General features: G+C 54.0%; 1 protein-coding gene across 14 annotated transcripts in view; it reads left to right on the top strand.

Annotated features, from left to right (window-relative positions):
- Positions 1-13826, top strand: part of AFDN (afadin, adherens junction formation factor) — a 1642835-nt gene that overhangs the window by 1182516 nt on the left and 446493 nt on the right. The gene's annotated exons all lie outside the window — the stretch shown is intronic.

Genomic DNA, 13826 nt, shown 5'->3' on the forward strand with positions numbered 1-13826 from the left:
GAGAGCCACTCTACCCTTGAGCACCGAAATGCTCTTGTTACCTCACCCACGGGCTGCGGGTGCATAGGTGCGAAGTCGTGTCGGGTTTCTGCATTGAAGTCTATGGAGCCTGAAAGAAAAGATGCTGCAGGCGACCAGGAGGAAGATGTCCTGTGTGATCCAAGGGTGGATCAGGGATGCTGAAGACCTGAAAGCAGAGGGGACAATGTTCAAAGTCACTAGCCAGTGACTGGAGTGGAACCAGGAAGGAACCAGATGTCGTTGTCGCGATCAGGTGAAGAGTGGACGCTTGTCTCTGCAGCCACGTGGACCAGGAGGTGTCTTCGACGACCTGGAGGCACGAGCTGTCCCACGCAGGCTCTCGCTGTCGGCGGTGTCGAATCCGGATTTGGAGTCAACAGGCCTTGGTAAAGGCAACCCACGCAGTGAGTGGAAACGGCGTCTGGAGTGGACCAGGAGGGTCCAGGGAGCTCCTCTTTTGGAAGGGAGCAAGGGCCAGTCTGGAGCAACCAGACCAGCAGTGTAGTTTTCAAGGATCGTCGTCTAGGAGGTCACTAGCCAGCCGGCAAGTGACCAGACAACGCGTCGAGCAGCAAACAGGCAGAAGGGCCCCACGCAGATCTCGTGGATGCTGGAGGGCTGATCTTCGGTGCAGGAGCTGCTCGGGGCTGGGGCTTCTCAATCCCCAAAGCACTTTGTCGAGGTTACCTCAGAAGTCGTGCTGGAAGCGAAGTGCAGTTTCTCCAAGATGGACGGTCCCAAGTGTCTCGTCGCACCCACGGATCTCAGCTGTGCTGCAGATGTGAGTTGAGGTCGAAGAGGTCTGGGAATCCGGGTCTCGTCGGGCTCTGAAGTCTGGATCCTCGAGGGAAGACGACAAAGTGAAGCCGCTGGACGCTTGATGGTGCCTGCAGTTGCAGGGTGGACACTCCTTGCCCACAAGGGAGATTCTTCAGTCTTCTGTGGAGCAGAACGTCAAAGTCCAGAGTTTCTTCTTGTAAAAGTTGTTCAGGATAATCTAATTTGGAATGGGACCAGCTCCTACCTTTATCCTGCTAAAGGGGGCTGTACTATGACTAGGTCCCTCCTATGGGTGGGACCAGGAAGGGGGGTGGTTACACCCCCTATCCTTTGTCCGGTTTCGCGCCAGAGCTGGGGCTGGAGCGCCCCAGCAACTGGTCTGAGCCGGTGTATGCACAGGGACACCTTGTGTGCCCCTGGCATGTCTCATTCCTTTCAGCCCTGTCCTACCTAATACACAAAATCCTGTCTGGGGTGGTGCTAGCACCTCCCAAGGCAGGAAACCCTTTGTCCAGGCCTCCCTCGCTGGAAGGACTCCCAGCAGCAGAAGGTCAGACTTGTGTCTGTGGTGGCAGCATCCATTTTGTGATGCTGAGGCTCGGGTTAACTTTAACCGGGGTTCACAGTTACATACATGTTGTGTCCCTCTAGAAGGGTGGAATGCTACCCCCGTCGCCAGAACTGGCGAGGGGGTAGTATTCCAATTCGTATGACACCTTACTCGACATGTTTTGATAATGCTATACCAAAGTTAGCATTCAACTGCGAGGATTATAATGCACTTAAGAGTATATGGTATAGCGTTATCATGGAACAGCTATAAGGACTTGGTTCCGCAAGCTGCAGACGGGCTCAGCTCATGTCGGAGCACCATCTCACATAATTCCAAGCACTCTGCCTTCAGGATTGTTAAGGCCTGCCATAGGAGTGACTGATAGGAGGATGTGTGTCCATTTTAGGGTTAGATATAGGTAACTATATCTACAGCAAAGGGTGATTTTTTGGGGGAAAATCTGTTTATTGGCATATTGATTAGAGCACCAGTACAAAAAAGTTATCATATGATGAAGCCACATATAAGTGTGCTCTATTAAGCATAATAACAGTAGGTATATTGTACATTTTACATTTTGTTGTATTTCTGAGGAGGTGAACAAATCCCTTAGAAACAGAAGAACTCCCACCCTCCACCCACAATAGTCCCACCCTTGACACTCTTACACCTTGCGTGCATATATCAGGTTGTACTTGGCTGTACCCATAAACAGCTCTTTTCAAAAAAGACATTCTGTACAATCAGTCAGTGACATAAGCAAAAACATTAAGGGTTATCCCATATCAGGAGCAAGTACACCAAGACTTCCACGGTACACTGTACATGCGGGCCCGGGGGGGGGGTAGGTTATAGGTCATTCTATGGGTAGCGAAACATTAGACTCATCATCACCCCCTGTCTCAAATATCCCCAGCATGGCAAACCAGTCCAGTGAAATCGGCGTTTTCCTGAGGCCCCTGCGTTCTTCGCGCTGCAGCGCTTCACCCTCCGCCTTACCCCAACGTATTACTTCCGTTTTCCACAATTCAGGATCAGGTGGCTTGGGCGACTTCCACCTCATAGTGATTGCACGTTTCGCAAGTAGCATGGCCATATCGGTGAAACGTGTCGCTACACTCCTTTTACGTGTCGCTGGTCCCAGCCCCAGTAGCGCATACTCTAAGGTGTGTGTTTGTAGCGTGGCACCTGCTCCGGTGAGCGCTTCACTAATAGTGGCACAGTAATAGCCCAGTTTTGGGCAGTCCCATAACATGTGTACCAGTGAAGCATCATCCGCAGCGCATCGGGGGCACGTGTCGACAGCGTCAGGGAACATGGCGTGTATGCGGTGTGGAGTTAAATACGCCCTATGTAGTATCATGAGCTGAATGAACTTGAATTTGGGGTTCCTAGCCACTCTTTTGGGAAATTGAAGGATACGCTCCCATTCCTTATCCCGAAGTGGCCTCCCTATGTCGCCCTGCCATCTGGTCTTGAGGAGCGATAACGAGACCGCTCTGCCTGATCTAATACCAGCAGTAAGCCATTTAGTCAAATGACTTCCCGTACCCATTAGGTACTGCATTGTCATCAGAGGGTTCGTGGATGGTTCCACTCCCTCGCGTGCCCACCTTCCTGTTACGTAGTGACGGAGGCCAGCATGCAGGAGGAACGACCCCCCGGGAACATTATGTGCTGTTCTGAAGTCTTCAAAGGACAACATGCGTCCGTCCGCAAAGAGGTCCCCTACGTGCGTCACACCCGCGTCCTGCCATGACATGAGTTTGTGAATCGTGAGCAGTCCCGATTCCAGCGGGATACCCAGTAGTGGGATTGTGGGGGCATACGATGTGGTGGGGGTCGTGTATTTTAGCGCTTTCCGCCAGTATTGTACTGCAAGTCGGAGAAGTGGCAAGGTGTCCCTCGGCAACTCCCAGCGGGCTAATAGTAAGACATGGATTTTCCCTTTGGAGCGGTCTTCCTCCGACATGTCAATTTCATGCAGGTTCCGACCCGCTAGCCAGTAGGCCAGCCACTGCAGTTGACATGCGAAATTGTAGGCTCTGAAGTCAGGTACTCCCATACCCCCAGTTCCCGGGGCGAGCTGCAACTTAGCACGTCCAATGCGCCTTCGCCCTGATCGCCATATGAGTTCCGTGAGGAGTGTGTCTAGCGCCTTGAACGTTGTGGCGGGGATCATGAATGGCAGATTAGTGAAATAGTAAATAAGGCGGGGAAGCACTACCATCTTGGAGATGGCCACTCTGCCTGTCACCGATAGGGGCAGTGATAACCAAAATTGTATCTGTGATTTGAGTGCCCTCATAGCTCTGCCGAGGTTACCGTCTATCATTTCCTCGGCACCTCTATATAGTTGGATCCCAAGGTAGCGGAAAGTGGTGTCCGCTATTTGAAAGGTGTGTGGCGTGAAAGGCAGTGGTGTAGATGAGCCAGTGGCAGCAAAGCAGTACCCGTATGACTTGGGTTCGCTTATGGTAAGGCCCGATAATGACCTGTAGTCCTCAAATAGTTGAGGTATAGGGTCCAGGTCGCCCCGCAGATCGTGGCGGTATAGGATAATATTGTCAGCGTAGGCGGACACTATATGAGTCGTCTCGCCTCTCCGAATGCCTCGGTGGGGAGCCACAGTCCGGAGTTTACAGAGCAGCGGTTCAAGCGCCAGGATAAAGAGGAGCGGGGAGAGCGGGCAATCCTGTCTGGTACCTCTTGCTATGGCTTGGGGCTCTGAGATGTATTTGGACGTGCGCACCCGAGCCGTAGGGCGGGTGTAGAGTGGTTTGACCCACGCAATATATTCGGGAGGTATCCCGAATTTTGTGAACGTAGCAAACATGAAATCCCATCTTAGGGAGTCAAAAGCCTGTTTCAAATCCAATGAGATGCAGCCCTCAGTGCCCACTTCCGCTGGGTTTCGGAGCATCAGTTGGGCAAGTCTCCTAAGGTTCATGGCTGTGCTTCTACCAGGTACAAACCCGCACTGGTCAGGGTGGATCAGCTGCGGGATGTATTGTGCCAATCTTGTCGCTAGTACCTTGCTCAGTATCTTATAGTCCGTGTTAAGGAGAGATAAGGGTCTGTAGTTGGCTAGTTGCATCCTATCTCTACCCGGTTTTAAGAGGGAAGTTATCAAAGCCTGGAGGGATGACTGTGGTAAGGAGTTTGTCCGTAGTGCTCCTAGATAAATGGTTTGTAAACGTGGGGCTAGTAGGTCTATAAATGTGGCATAGAATTCGGCTGGAGGCCGTCCGTCCCAGGGGTTTTATTCCTCGGGAGTGAGTGTATTGCCTGTCTAATTTCCGCAACAGTAATGTTACGTTTCAAGTCGTCGCTTTGCCTAGCAGTGAGTTGGGGCAGTTCTAAGTCCCTCATAAAGTCCTCTAGTGCAGTCTGTGAAAGGCGTTGGTGTGGGCCATATAGTGTGGTGTAGTAGTCTTTGAATGCAGTGTTGACTCCTATTTGAGTCGAAGCCAGTGTGCCTTCCTGATCCGTTATTTCCAAGATTGGGTGGTACGCCGGAGAGTCTCGGATAATACGGGCCAGCAGGGGGCCCGATCTATCAGCCTGCGTGTGCTGTCTATTAGTATATTCCTTGTAGTCTAACAATCTCAAGTCTTCAACCAATTCAGCGTGTTTTATACGCGCGTCTTGTAGCGGTGTGAAGTGTAAGTTCGTGCCCGCAGCTTCACTCTCTAGCAGAGCCAGCCTACCCTCCACGTCTTTCAGATTATCGATCACTACCCTCCTCATGCCCACTCGGGTGGTCATCGCTTCCCCTCTAATGAAGACTTTGAACGTGTCCCATTCTATTTGTCGGGAGCTAGCAGTGTCAGCATTCATGTCGAAGTAACTCTCAATGGTGTCTGCCATGTATGACCTGAAGACCGTGTCTTCTAGCAGTTCCGTGGGCAACCTCCAGGTCGGTAATGGTGTCAGTAGTCGGCCCCATTGCCAAGTCAACTCGACAGGATTGTGATCTGAGAGGGTCTTTTCCATGTGCTGGGCCTGGAGAATCGCTCCCAGTAGGGAGCGAGAGCAATATATGTGGTCAATTCTGGTGTGCAGTTGGTGTGGCGGGGAGAAAAAAGTATATTCCCTATCCAGCAGGTGTATACTGCGCCATGCATCCGCTAGGTCCCATCCCTCTGCCCACTGTGCTAGTGCATCCGCCTGTCTCCTGCTTTCTGTGGCGTGTAGTGGCGGGTGCGACCTATCCAATGCAATGTCTAACACAGCGTTGAAATCCCCTCCAACCACCCATTGATGATCTGCCCAATCCGCTAAGACTCCATTGACATGGACCAAAAAATCCGATTGGCCCGAGTTCGGTGAATACACACATCCAAGTACAACAGTGGCACCATCTAGTAAGCCCCTCACAAACACATATCTACCCTCCTTGTCAATTCTCTGCTCTATTGGCTTGAAGGGAACAGAATTACGAAGCCAAATAGCTGCCCCCCTGGAGAAAGCGGAGTATGACGTAGCGAAAAGTAGTCCCTTCCATTTCTTCAGTAGTTTTGAGTTCTCAGCACCGTTCAAGTATGTCTCTTGGAGGCAAGCTATCATAACTCCCCTGCGGTTAAGCTGAGCCAGTATCCTGTGCCTCTTGTGAACCGAGCCCATGCCCCGTACATTTCAGGTGCACAAGTTGTAAACGTTAAGTGGCCCCATGACTGATCGTGTAACGTGGAAATGTTGAGCTCGTGGGCGTACACACCAAGTACATCTTACAATAGGAGACGAGTGTCATGCAAACAGGTAACCCCTGAACATTAAGGTCCCCAGGCCAACGGGCTCGGGGTCCAAACCATGATACCCAACATGGGTAGAAGTCAAACAGATCCGTGTGCATGCGATGGGGGGTGCAGTCTACGAGTGCCCGACTTGTACTGGCCTGCGGTGGCATAGCAGCCCTTAGTAAACCAAACCCTCAGGCAACCCACCCAAGTGCGGAGAGTGATACGGCTCATACATTACCACCCGGATATCGTTCAAGGCGCTGATGTTAAAATTCCTCTGCCGTTTGTGCCGTGATCTTGGGGAAGAGCTGCAGGCTGTCTGCCGATCCCGACACCTCCGTATGTGTGTCAGAGTTGCTGGCCAGGTCTCTGGCTGTGCCCGCGTCGTGAGCGGCGAGCGCCTCCTCTGTCAGCTGTGCCACCTGTGGTTGTTCCTCTGAGCGGTTCTTTGTGGCTTGTCCCTTCAGTGATGACCTTGGCGAGGGGGCCCGTCCAGTGTTGGAGGCGGTGTGTTTCCGTCCCGTTGAGCTCCGACGTCCGTCGCTCCTGGCGTCCGTAAAAGGGTCTTGCGAGGCCGATGGCGTTAGCGTCACCTCCATCCACTCCTCTGCTTCCTCTGGCGAATCAAAGAAGTATGATTTGTTACCATGTAGGATCTTGAGTCGGGCGGGGAACAGGAGGGCATATTTCAAGTCTCTCTCACGTAACTTGCGTTTCACCCCCAAGAAGGTGGACCTGGCTCGCTGTACCGTCGGTGTGAAGTCCGGATATACGGAGATATTCTTGTCCTCATAGCGAATCGGTGCTTTCTCACGGGCTACGCGCAGCACTGTGTCGCGGTCCTTATAGTGAAGGAGGCGCGCGATTAAGGGACGTGGCGGTGCCCCGGGTTGCGGCGGTTTTGAAGGCATTCTATGCGCCCGTTCTACGCTGTATAGGGCAGTAAGATCTTCCGGGCCCACCATTTTCCTGAGCCAGTCCTCCACGAATTGAGTAGGATTCCTCCCCTCGCTGCGCTCCGGAATGCCCAAAATGCGGACGTTGTTGCGGCGGGCTCGTCCTTCTGCATCGTCCACCCTGCCCCACAGCTGCTTGAGTTGTTTCTCCATGCCTTACAGCCGCGTGGAGTGTTCCGTTTGCTGTGGTATGAGATCATTCAGCGCAAGTTTTTGTTCTGAGACCCTCTCCGCAAGTTTGTTATGATCCGCGTGGAGCAACGAGAGGCCCGTCGCCATGCTATCCATATGTGTTTCGAGCGCCTCCCTCGTGGCCCGTATTTCGTTCAGGATGAGGTCCAGTTTGGCATCCTGCGTTCCCTTCCCTGTCGGTGGGACCATGTCTATATTAGAGGAGGCCAGTGGGTCCTCCGAGCCGGTGGATTGCATGTCCGTTGACGCGCCGTGGTCCTAGGCCCTGCCCCTGTGCCTCCCCATCGATCTGGTATGCAGGTTGATGTTGGATCAAGCGCGCGCTCTGGTCCCAGCCCTTACCGCTTTGTGACACACAACATTCTGGGTTTAGAGCGTCTTCGCGGCCACCGACGCAACAGTGGAGGAGGCAATGGCAGTACTGGTTCCCGCGAGTTGAGTGGAGCCGCCGGCTCTGCGGCAGTGGTAGCACCTCTGACGGGCGCGGCGGCGCCCTATGCAGGGTCCTCCGTGCGGGTACAGTGCAGGCTTCAATGGGGCGGCAGGTGCGGGCTATTGCGTGGCAGGGGGGGGTCTGTTAGAGGCAGGGCAGAAGCGCCACGTACCCGTCCCAGCAGAAGTGGTCCTGGAGGCGGTGATTTGCCACGTGGGTCGCTACGCAGCCGGGCCCCTCAATGCTGCTCGGGGCTGCCACCGGCAAGGCGACTGTAGCGACCGTGTAGGCTGTATGCTGTGTCCCCAGGGCTACGGCACCTTTGCTGACTCACTGTGCTCCAAGTATTGCAGTCCGCAGCGCCGCCTGCCCAGGTATTCCGGGGGCCCGGAGAAGAGGTAAGATGGCGCCCGCCAGCACCGCCGCGGCGTTGGTCCGTGTCTTGCAGCCGCCGTGCGTCCCAGAGAGGTGCTAAGATCTTCCGGGTGTCGCCGATCTCGCCTCTGCTCCCCCGGTCCCACGCTCCGCGCCGGTCTACAGGCAAGTGTGGACACCTCCGCGCCGTAGAGGCAGGCGCTGGGCCGGTCCTGTTTCGCCGGCTGAGGTCGGGGCAGCAAGAGCAGGGCGGACCCCCCCGGACCCCCAGGGGGGGGAGAAACCGTCCGGCGTCGGAAGGAGCAGGCGCTAGGTGTTGGTCGTGGGCGCGCGGGCGAGCCCCGTGCCCTCGCTCATCTCCGGGGTACTCTCCGCAGTCCGCCGTCACCGATCAGCAAGCAGGCCTTCGGGCAAATCGAGGTCGCGGCTTCCCTCGTGTCGGTAGGCCCCAGCAACCACCGCAGTCCGCCAGGGTGTTAGGCTGCGTTTGGGGGAGGCAGCTCGCTGTCGCAGCTCACCGCTCGCCTGCTGAAGCTTCGGGTGCAAAATTGAGGTGGGTCGCGTTGCAGGTAGATAGGATAATTAGCTAGTTTCAAGGGCTATGGACGGAGCTCTGTCACTACACGTCCGCCATGATCGGCTCGTAGCCACGCCCCCTACAGCAAAGGGTGATAACACCACCTTGCCCCAGCTGTCTTACCAGCCAGTTGTGTCTGTTTAGATGGCCAGCCAGGGGTGGCATAATACATGCTTCAGCCCCTGGTAGGCTCTGGGTACACCTATGCCCTGGGTACCTAAGGTACACTGTACAGGGACTGATAAGGTGCCCCAGTACCAATTGGTAAATGCACCTAAAGTACATGGATGTCAATTTAGAGAGAGAACAGCTAGGCTGTGGGTCTGATTAGCAGGCCCACAGCCAGGGAAAGTCGTAAACCAGTTAGGCAAAAAGCAAAAATCTGGGGTGACCATAGGATTGCAGACCCTACTCTCCTACAACGAGAACCAGAAATATCTAAAATTTGCCATTCCTCATCAGTTCTGCATCATTACTAAAGCTCATACAACTCATGTTGAGTGCTCTGCCATACTTCTCTCGCTGTAACCTTGAGGCCTTCTGTAGGCAGAATCTGAAAGAGACTATTAGTTATGGATTCCTTACCTTAGAATTACCCCCAGGCGTCTGACTGGATCCAGAGAATTTTTCTTCAGCAGTACCCCTGGGCGTCGGTAGGTGGCGTTGGTTGACTCTGCGTTCGTCTTTGGTGTTGTGTTTGCCAGAATGAAGTCACGGTATGTACTTAGACTTTGCTCCTGCTCACTGACGTCAGTTCTTTCTTTTTCTGCGCCAGCCAGCTCAGACACGGAGAAAGTGGTACCCTAATCACTTTTTGACTAACTGTTTTTCTGACTTTTTGTTGACTACTTTTCGAATCATTTGACTCCTGGTGCTTAGGGATGTCACATCCGGGGACCGGCTTCAAGCCTTGTGGCTCCTGCCACAAGCTGATGTCTGTCACGGATCCACATCTCATGTGGCTCTGGTGTCTAGAGTGCATCCACGATGTGAAGTCGTGCTCCAACTGCTGGGCCACGGCCCCGAAGTCTTTGCAGCAGTGGTCCCGAAAGCTTCTGGAGGCCTGCCAGTCGGCTCCGCGCCGCTCGAGGTCCTGGTCGCGAGGGAGGTCGCAGGGCTGGTCACGGAGCCGCCACCACCGCCACTTCTTGTCGACGTCTTCGCCTGCAGGTGTTTTCTTCCGCCAGCCTGGGACTGCGGTCGGTGAACACTGCATGTCTATTGGGCTGTTAGACTCACTCAGTTTGGGATACGGTTGAGCAGGTGCTGCCACAGTGCCCGGAAGCGAAAGGGGAGATGCAGCAAAGTTCTCCATTCGCTGCATTCTGGACACCAACGACTCGCTAGGCAGGACTATTTCAACATCGGTAGCCCTGAGACGCTACTCCTGGCTGAGATCCACTGGCATCTCGGGTGATGTCCAATCTACACTTTTGGACATGCCCTTTGATGGCCATCGCTTGTTTGGCGCTTCAAGGATTCTCAGGTTTATGGCCTGGTCCTTGGCCTCGCGACTACATTTCACCCCTTTCGTGGCTACGGAAGGGGTGCCCGGCCACGTTCCTCCCAGAGCCACAGGCTGGCACAAGCTGTTAAGCCCCTGCCTGGCTGGGAATGTGGGACCCAGCGTCGTGGGTCTGGGGCCAGCGGGCGGGCCAGTCCACCCGTGCCCCCTCTGCAGCAGCCTCCAAACAATCCTAGTCTGACCTTTCAGGGCCACCAGTTGCCAGTGGGCTGTGGGATCCGCCATCACCTCCCCCACTGGCAAACCATTGCGTTGGACTGGTGGGTTTTGCAGATAGTCCAAAGGAGCTACTCCCTCCCCTTGGAGACTACCCCTCCATCCATGCCACTACGATTGCATCGCATGTCGGAGGATCACTTGGCCATTCACCTCCAGGAAGTTACGGCTCTCTTGGCCAAGGGAGCTATCGAGCGAGTTCCTGCCCCAGAAGCAGGTCATGGTTGTTATTCCCACTACTTTATGGTGCCCAAGAAGGACAAAGGACTCGTCTTATCTTAGATCTAAGAAACGTCAACAACTTCCTTCAGAAGGAGAAGTTCAACATGTTGACATTGGCTCAGGTCCTGGCTGCCCTTCACCCTGCAGTCTGTATGGTAGCATTGGACTTGCAGGACGCCGATTTTCACATCCCCGTCCTGCCTGCCCACCAGCGTTACCTACGGTTCACGGTAGGCCACAAGCATTTTCAGTTCACCCTGCTTCCCTTTGGCCTTAGCAGTGCCCCCTGGGTGTTCACAAAAGTGATGGCGGTAGTCGCAGCTCATCTGCGCAGATCAGGGGTTCCAGTCTTCCCCTTATCTCGACGACTGGCTGTTGAAGGCAAGTTTGCCCCAGGCTGTCGTCTCCCACCTCCAGACTACACCCGACCTCCTGCATTTGCTGGGGTTCACTGTCAGTGTTCGGAAGTCACACCTGATTCCCTCTCAGAAGCACCTTTTCATCGGGGCAGTCCTGGATACAGTGCAGTTTAGGGCCTATCCTCTGAGCAGCGAGTCTGGGATATTCTGGCTATGATTTCAATCTTGCTGCCTGTATCCTGGGTTTTGGTCCGAATAACTCTGAGGCTGCTGGGCCTCATGGCCTCCTGCATACTGCTGGTGGATCATGCAAGGTGGCACATGGGGCTCTTCAGTGGTACTTGAAGTGCCAGTGGGCACAGCATCTGGGGAATCTTTCCGATTGCGTCCAGATCTTGGAGGGCACTGCACACCAACTACATTTGTGGCTGACGGACCAGGATTGGGTCAACGGCAGGTGTCTCTCCCTTCCCCACCCAGAGTTCACAGTGGTGACAGATGCTTCACTTCTGGGTTGGGGCGGCAAAATGGGAGAGGCAGAGATCAGAGGCCTCTGGTCTCTGGTGGAGTCCGGGCTCCACATCAACCTTCTGGAGCTCTGGGCGACTCATCTTGCACTGAAGGCATTCCTTCCCTCTGTCAAAGGAAAAGTAGTGTAGGTGTTCACAGACAACACCACCGCCATGTGGTATTTCAATAAACAAGGCAGGGTGGGATCGTGGACCCTCTGTCATGAGGCCCTTAGTGGCTGGGACATCAGGGCTTGTCCCTGGTGGTTCAACACCTGGCAGGTTCCCTGAACGCCAGGGCGGATGAACTCAGCCGCCTGCGCATGATAGATCATGAATGGCGTCTTCACTCAGAGGTGGTGCAAGGTCTCTTTCAGCAGTGGGGAGAGCCTTGGTTAGATTAATTTGCCACGAAAAAGAGCGCACAGTCAGCTGCTCTGCACATTGGAATTTCCAAGGTGGCACTCGCCCAGCAATGCTTTTCATAACAAGTGTAGTTGCGTCTTCTATACGCTTTTCCACCTATGCCTCTTCTGCCCAGAGTGCTGAAGAAGATCAAGCGCGATCGGTTCTAAGTCATTTTCTTTTGCTCCGGACTGAGCACGAAGAGTCTGGTATCCTAGCTTATGCACATGGCCATTAGTCCTCTGATCCAACTGCCTCTTCGGGAATATCTTCTGTCGTATCAGCAAGGGACGGTTCTCCACCCGACCCTGTCCAGCCTCCACCTCCTTGCGTGAAGATTGAGCGGTAGCAGTTGACAACTTTCGACTTTTCTCCGAAGTCTGTAATGTCATCTTGGCAGCCAGGCGTCCCTCCACTAAATCGGTATTTGCCCGCCGATGGAACAAATTTGTGGCATGGTGCACAACGAAGGCTGTGGATCCCCTTTCTGCCCCTCTTTCTGAGGTTCTCATCTTCCTTCTTTCTGTGGCCCAGTAGGGCTCTGCTATGGGCACCCTTAAAGGCTATCTTTTGGCCGTTTCGGCCTTTCTTCGCCTTCCAGATCAACCTTCTCTTTTCAAGTCCCCTATTGTAAATAGGTTTCTAAAGGGCATTACTCATCTCTTTCCACCTATCCCTTTTGTAATGCCCCAGTGGGAATTGAATCTGGTTTTGACTTATCTGATGTATGCTCCCTTCCAGCCATTACATAATTGTCCTCTCAGACTTTTAACTCTGAAGACTGCCTTTCTGATTGCCATCACCTCTGCACGCAGTTTGAGTGTGCTTCAGGCTCTTCTAAGCCTCCTTTCCTTGCTGTCCAGCCGGACAAGGTTGTACTTTGAACTCAACATTTTTTTCTTCCCTAAGTGGTTACCTCTTTCCACATAGGACAGACCATCACGTTGCCCACCTTCTTCCCGCCCTTCCATCCTTCTAAAGAGGAGGAGAGGCGCCACCAACTGGATCCAAAATGTGCGCCCTGATTTTATCTGGATATTCGTGAAAGACAATTTCTGGTTGATGATCAGCTCTTTGTTGGCTATGTTGGTGCCAAAAAAGGTTGAGCTGTGCAAAAGTGAACCAACTCTTGATGGGTCGTTCTTTGCATTAAAATGTGTTATTCCTCGGCAAAAAAGGAACCTCCAGTAGGGTTGCTCGCCCATTACATCTGGGCGATGGCAGCCACTACTGCTTTGGAACATGGAGTTTCCCTTCATGACATCTGCCAGGCAGCCACTTGGGCTCTGTTGCACACGTTCACTAAGCATTACTGCCTGGACAATCTGAAAGAGACACGTTAGTAATAGATTCCTTACCGTAGAATATCCCCAGGCGTCAGACTGGATCCGGAAAAATTTGCATAGCAATACCCCTGAGCGCCGGCAGGCGTCGTCCGCGGCTCCGCGTCCGTCGTCGGCGTCGTTGGCGCCAGAATGACGTCGTCAGAGTACTTAGACGCCGCCCTCGCGCGCTGACGTCAGTTCTTCTTTTTTCCGCGCCATCTAGCGCAGATCCGGAGAAGCTCTACCCCTTAGTCACTTTTTGACTAAACTTTTTGATCTTTTTGATCATCTCTTTCTCGAGTCTCTCGACTCCTACGGTGCCGGTAGGGATGCCCGGTTTCAAACCTTGCTCCAGGTGCGACCGACTGATGTCGGTTACAGACCCCCATCGCTGGTGCCTTCAGTGTCTAGGCCTAGACCACGACGACCGCACCTGCCCCGACTGCCGGACCCTGACGTCGAAGGCTAGGCGGGAACGGTCCCGCAAGCGTCTGGAGCTCCGGCAGTCGGCCCCGCGCCGTTCCAGGTCCCGGTCCCACAGGAGGTCGAAGGACCGGTCGCCGGGTCGGAGTCCTCGTAGCTCCGGGAGTCGGCATCGGTCGTCGGGATCTTCCTCAGGTAAGAGGCATGAGAGGT

This window comes from Lissotriton helveticus, chromosome 6 (genome assembly GCF_964261635.1).
Source record: "Lissotriton helveticus chromosome 6, aLisHel1.1, whole genome shotgun sequence".
In the NCBI taxonomy this organism is placed as follows: Eukaryota; Metazoa; Chordata; class Amphibia; order Caudata; family Salamandridae; genus Lissotriton; species Lissotriton helveticus.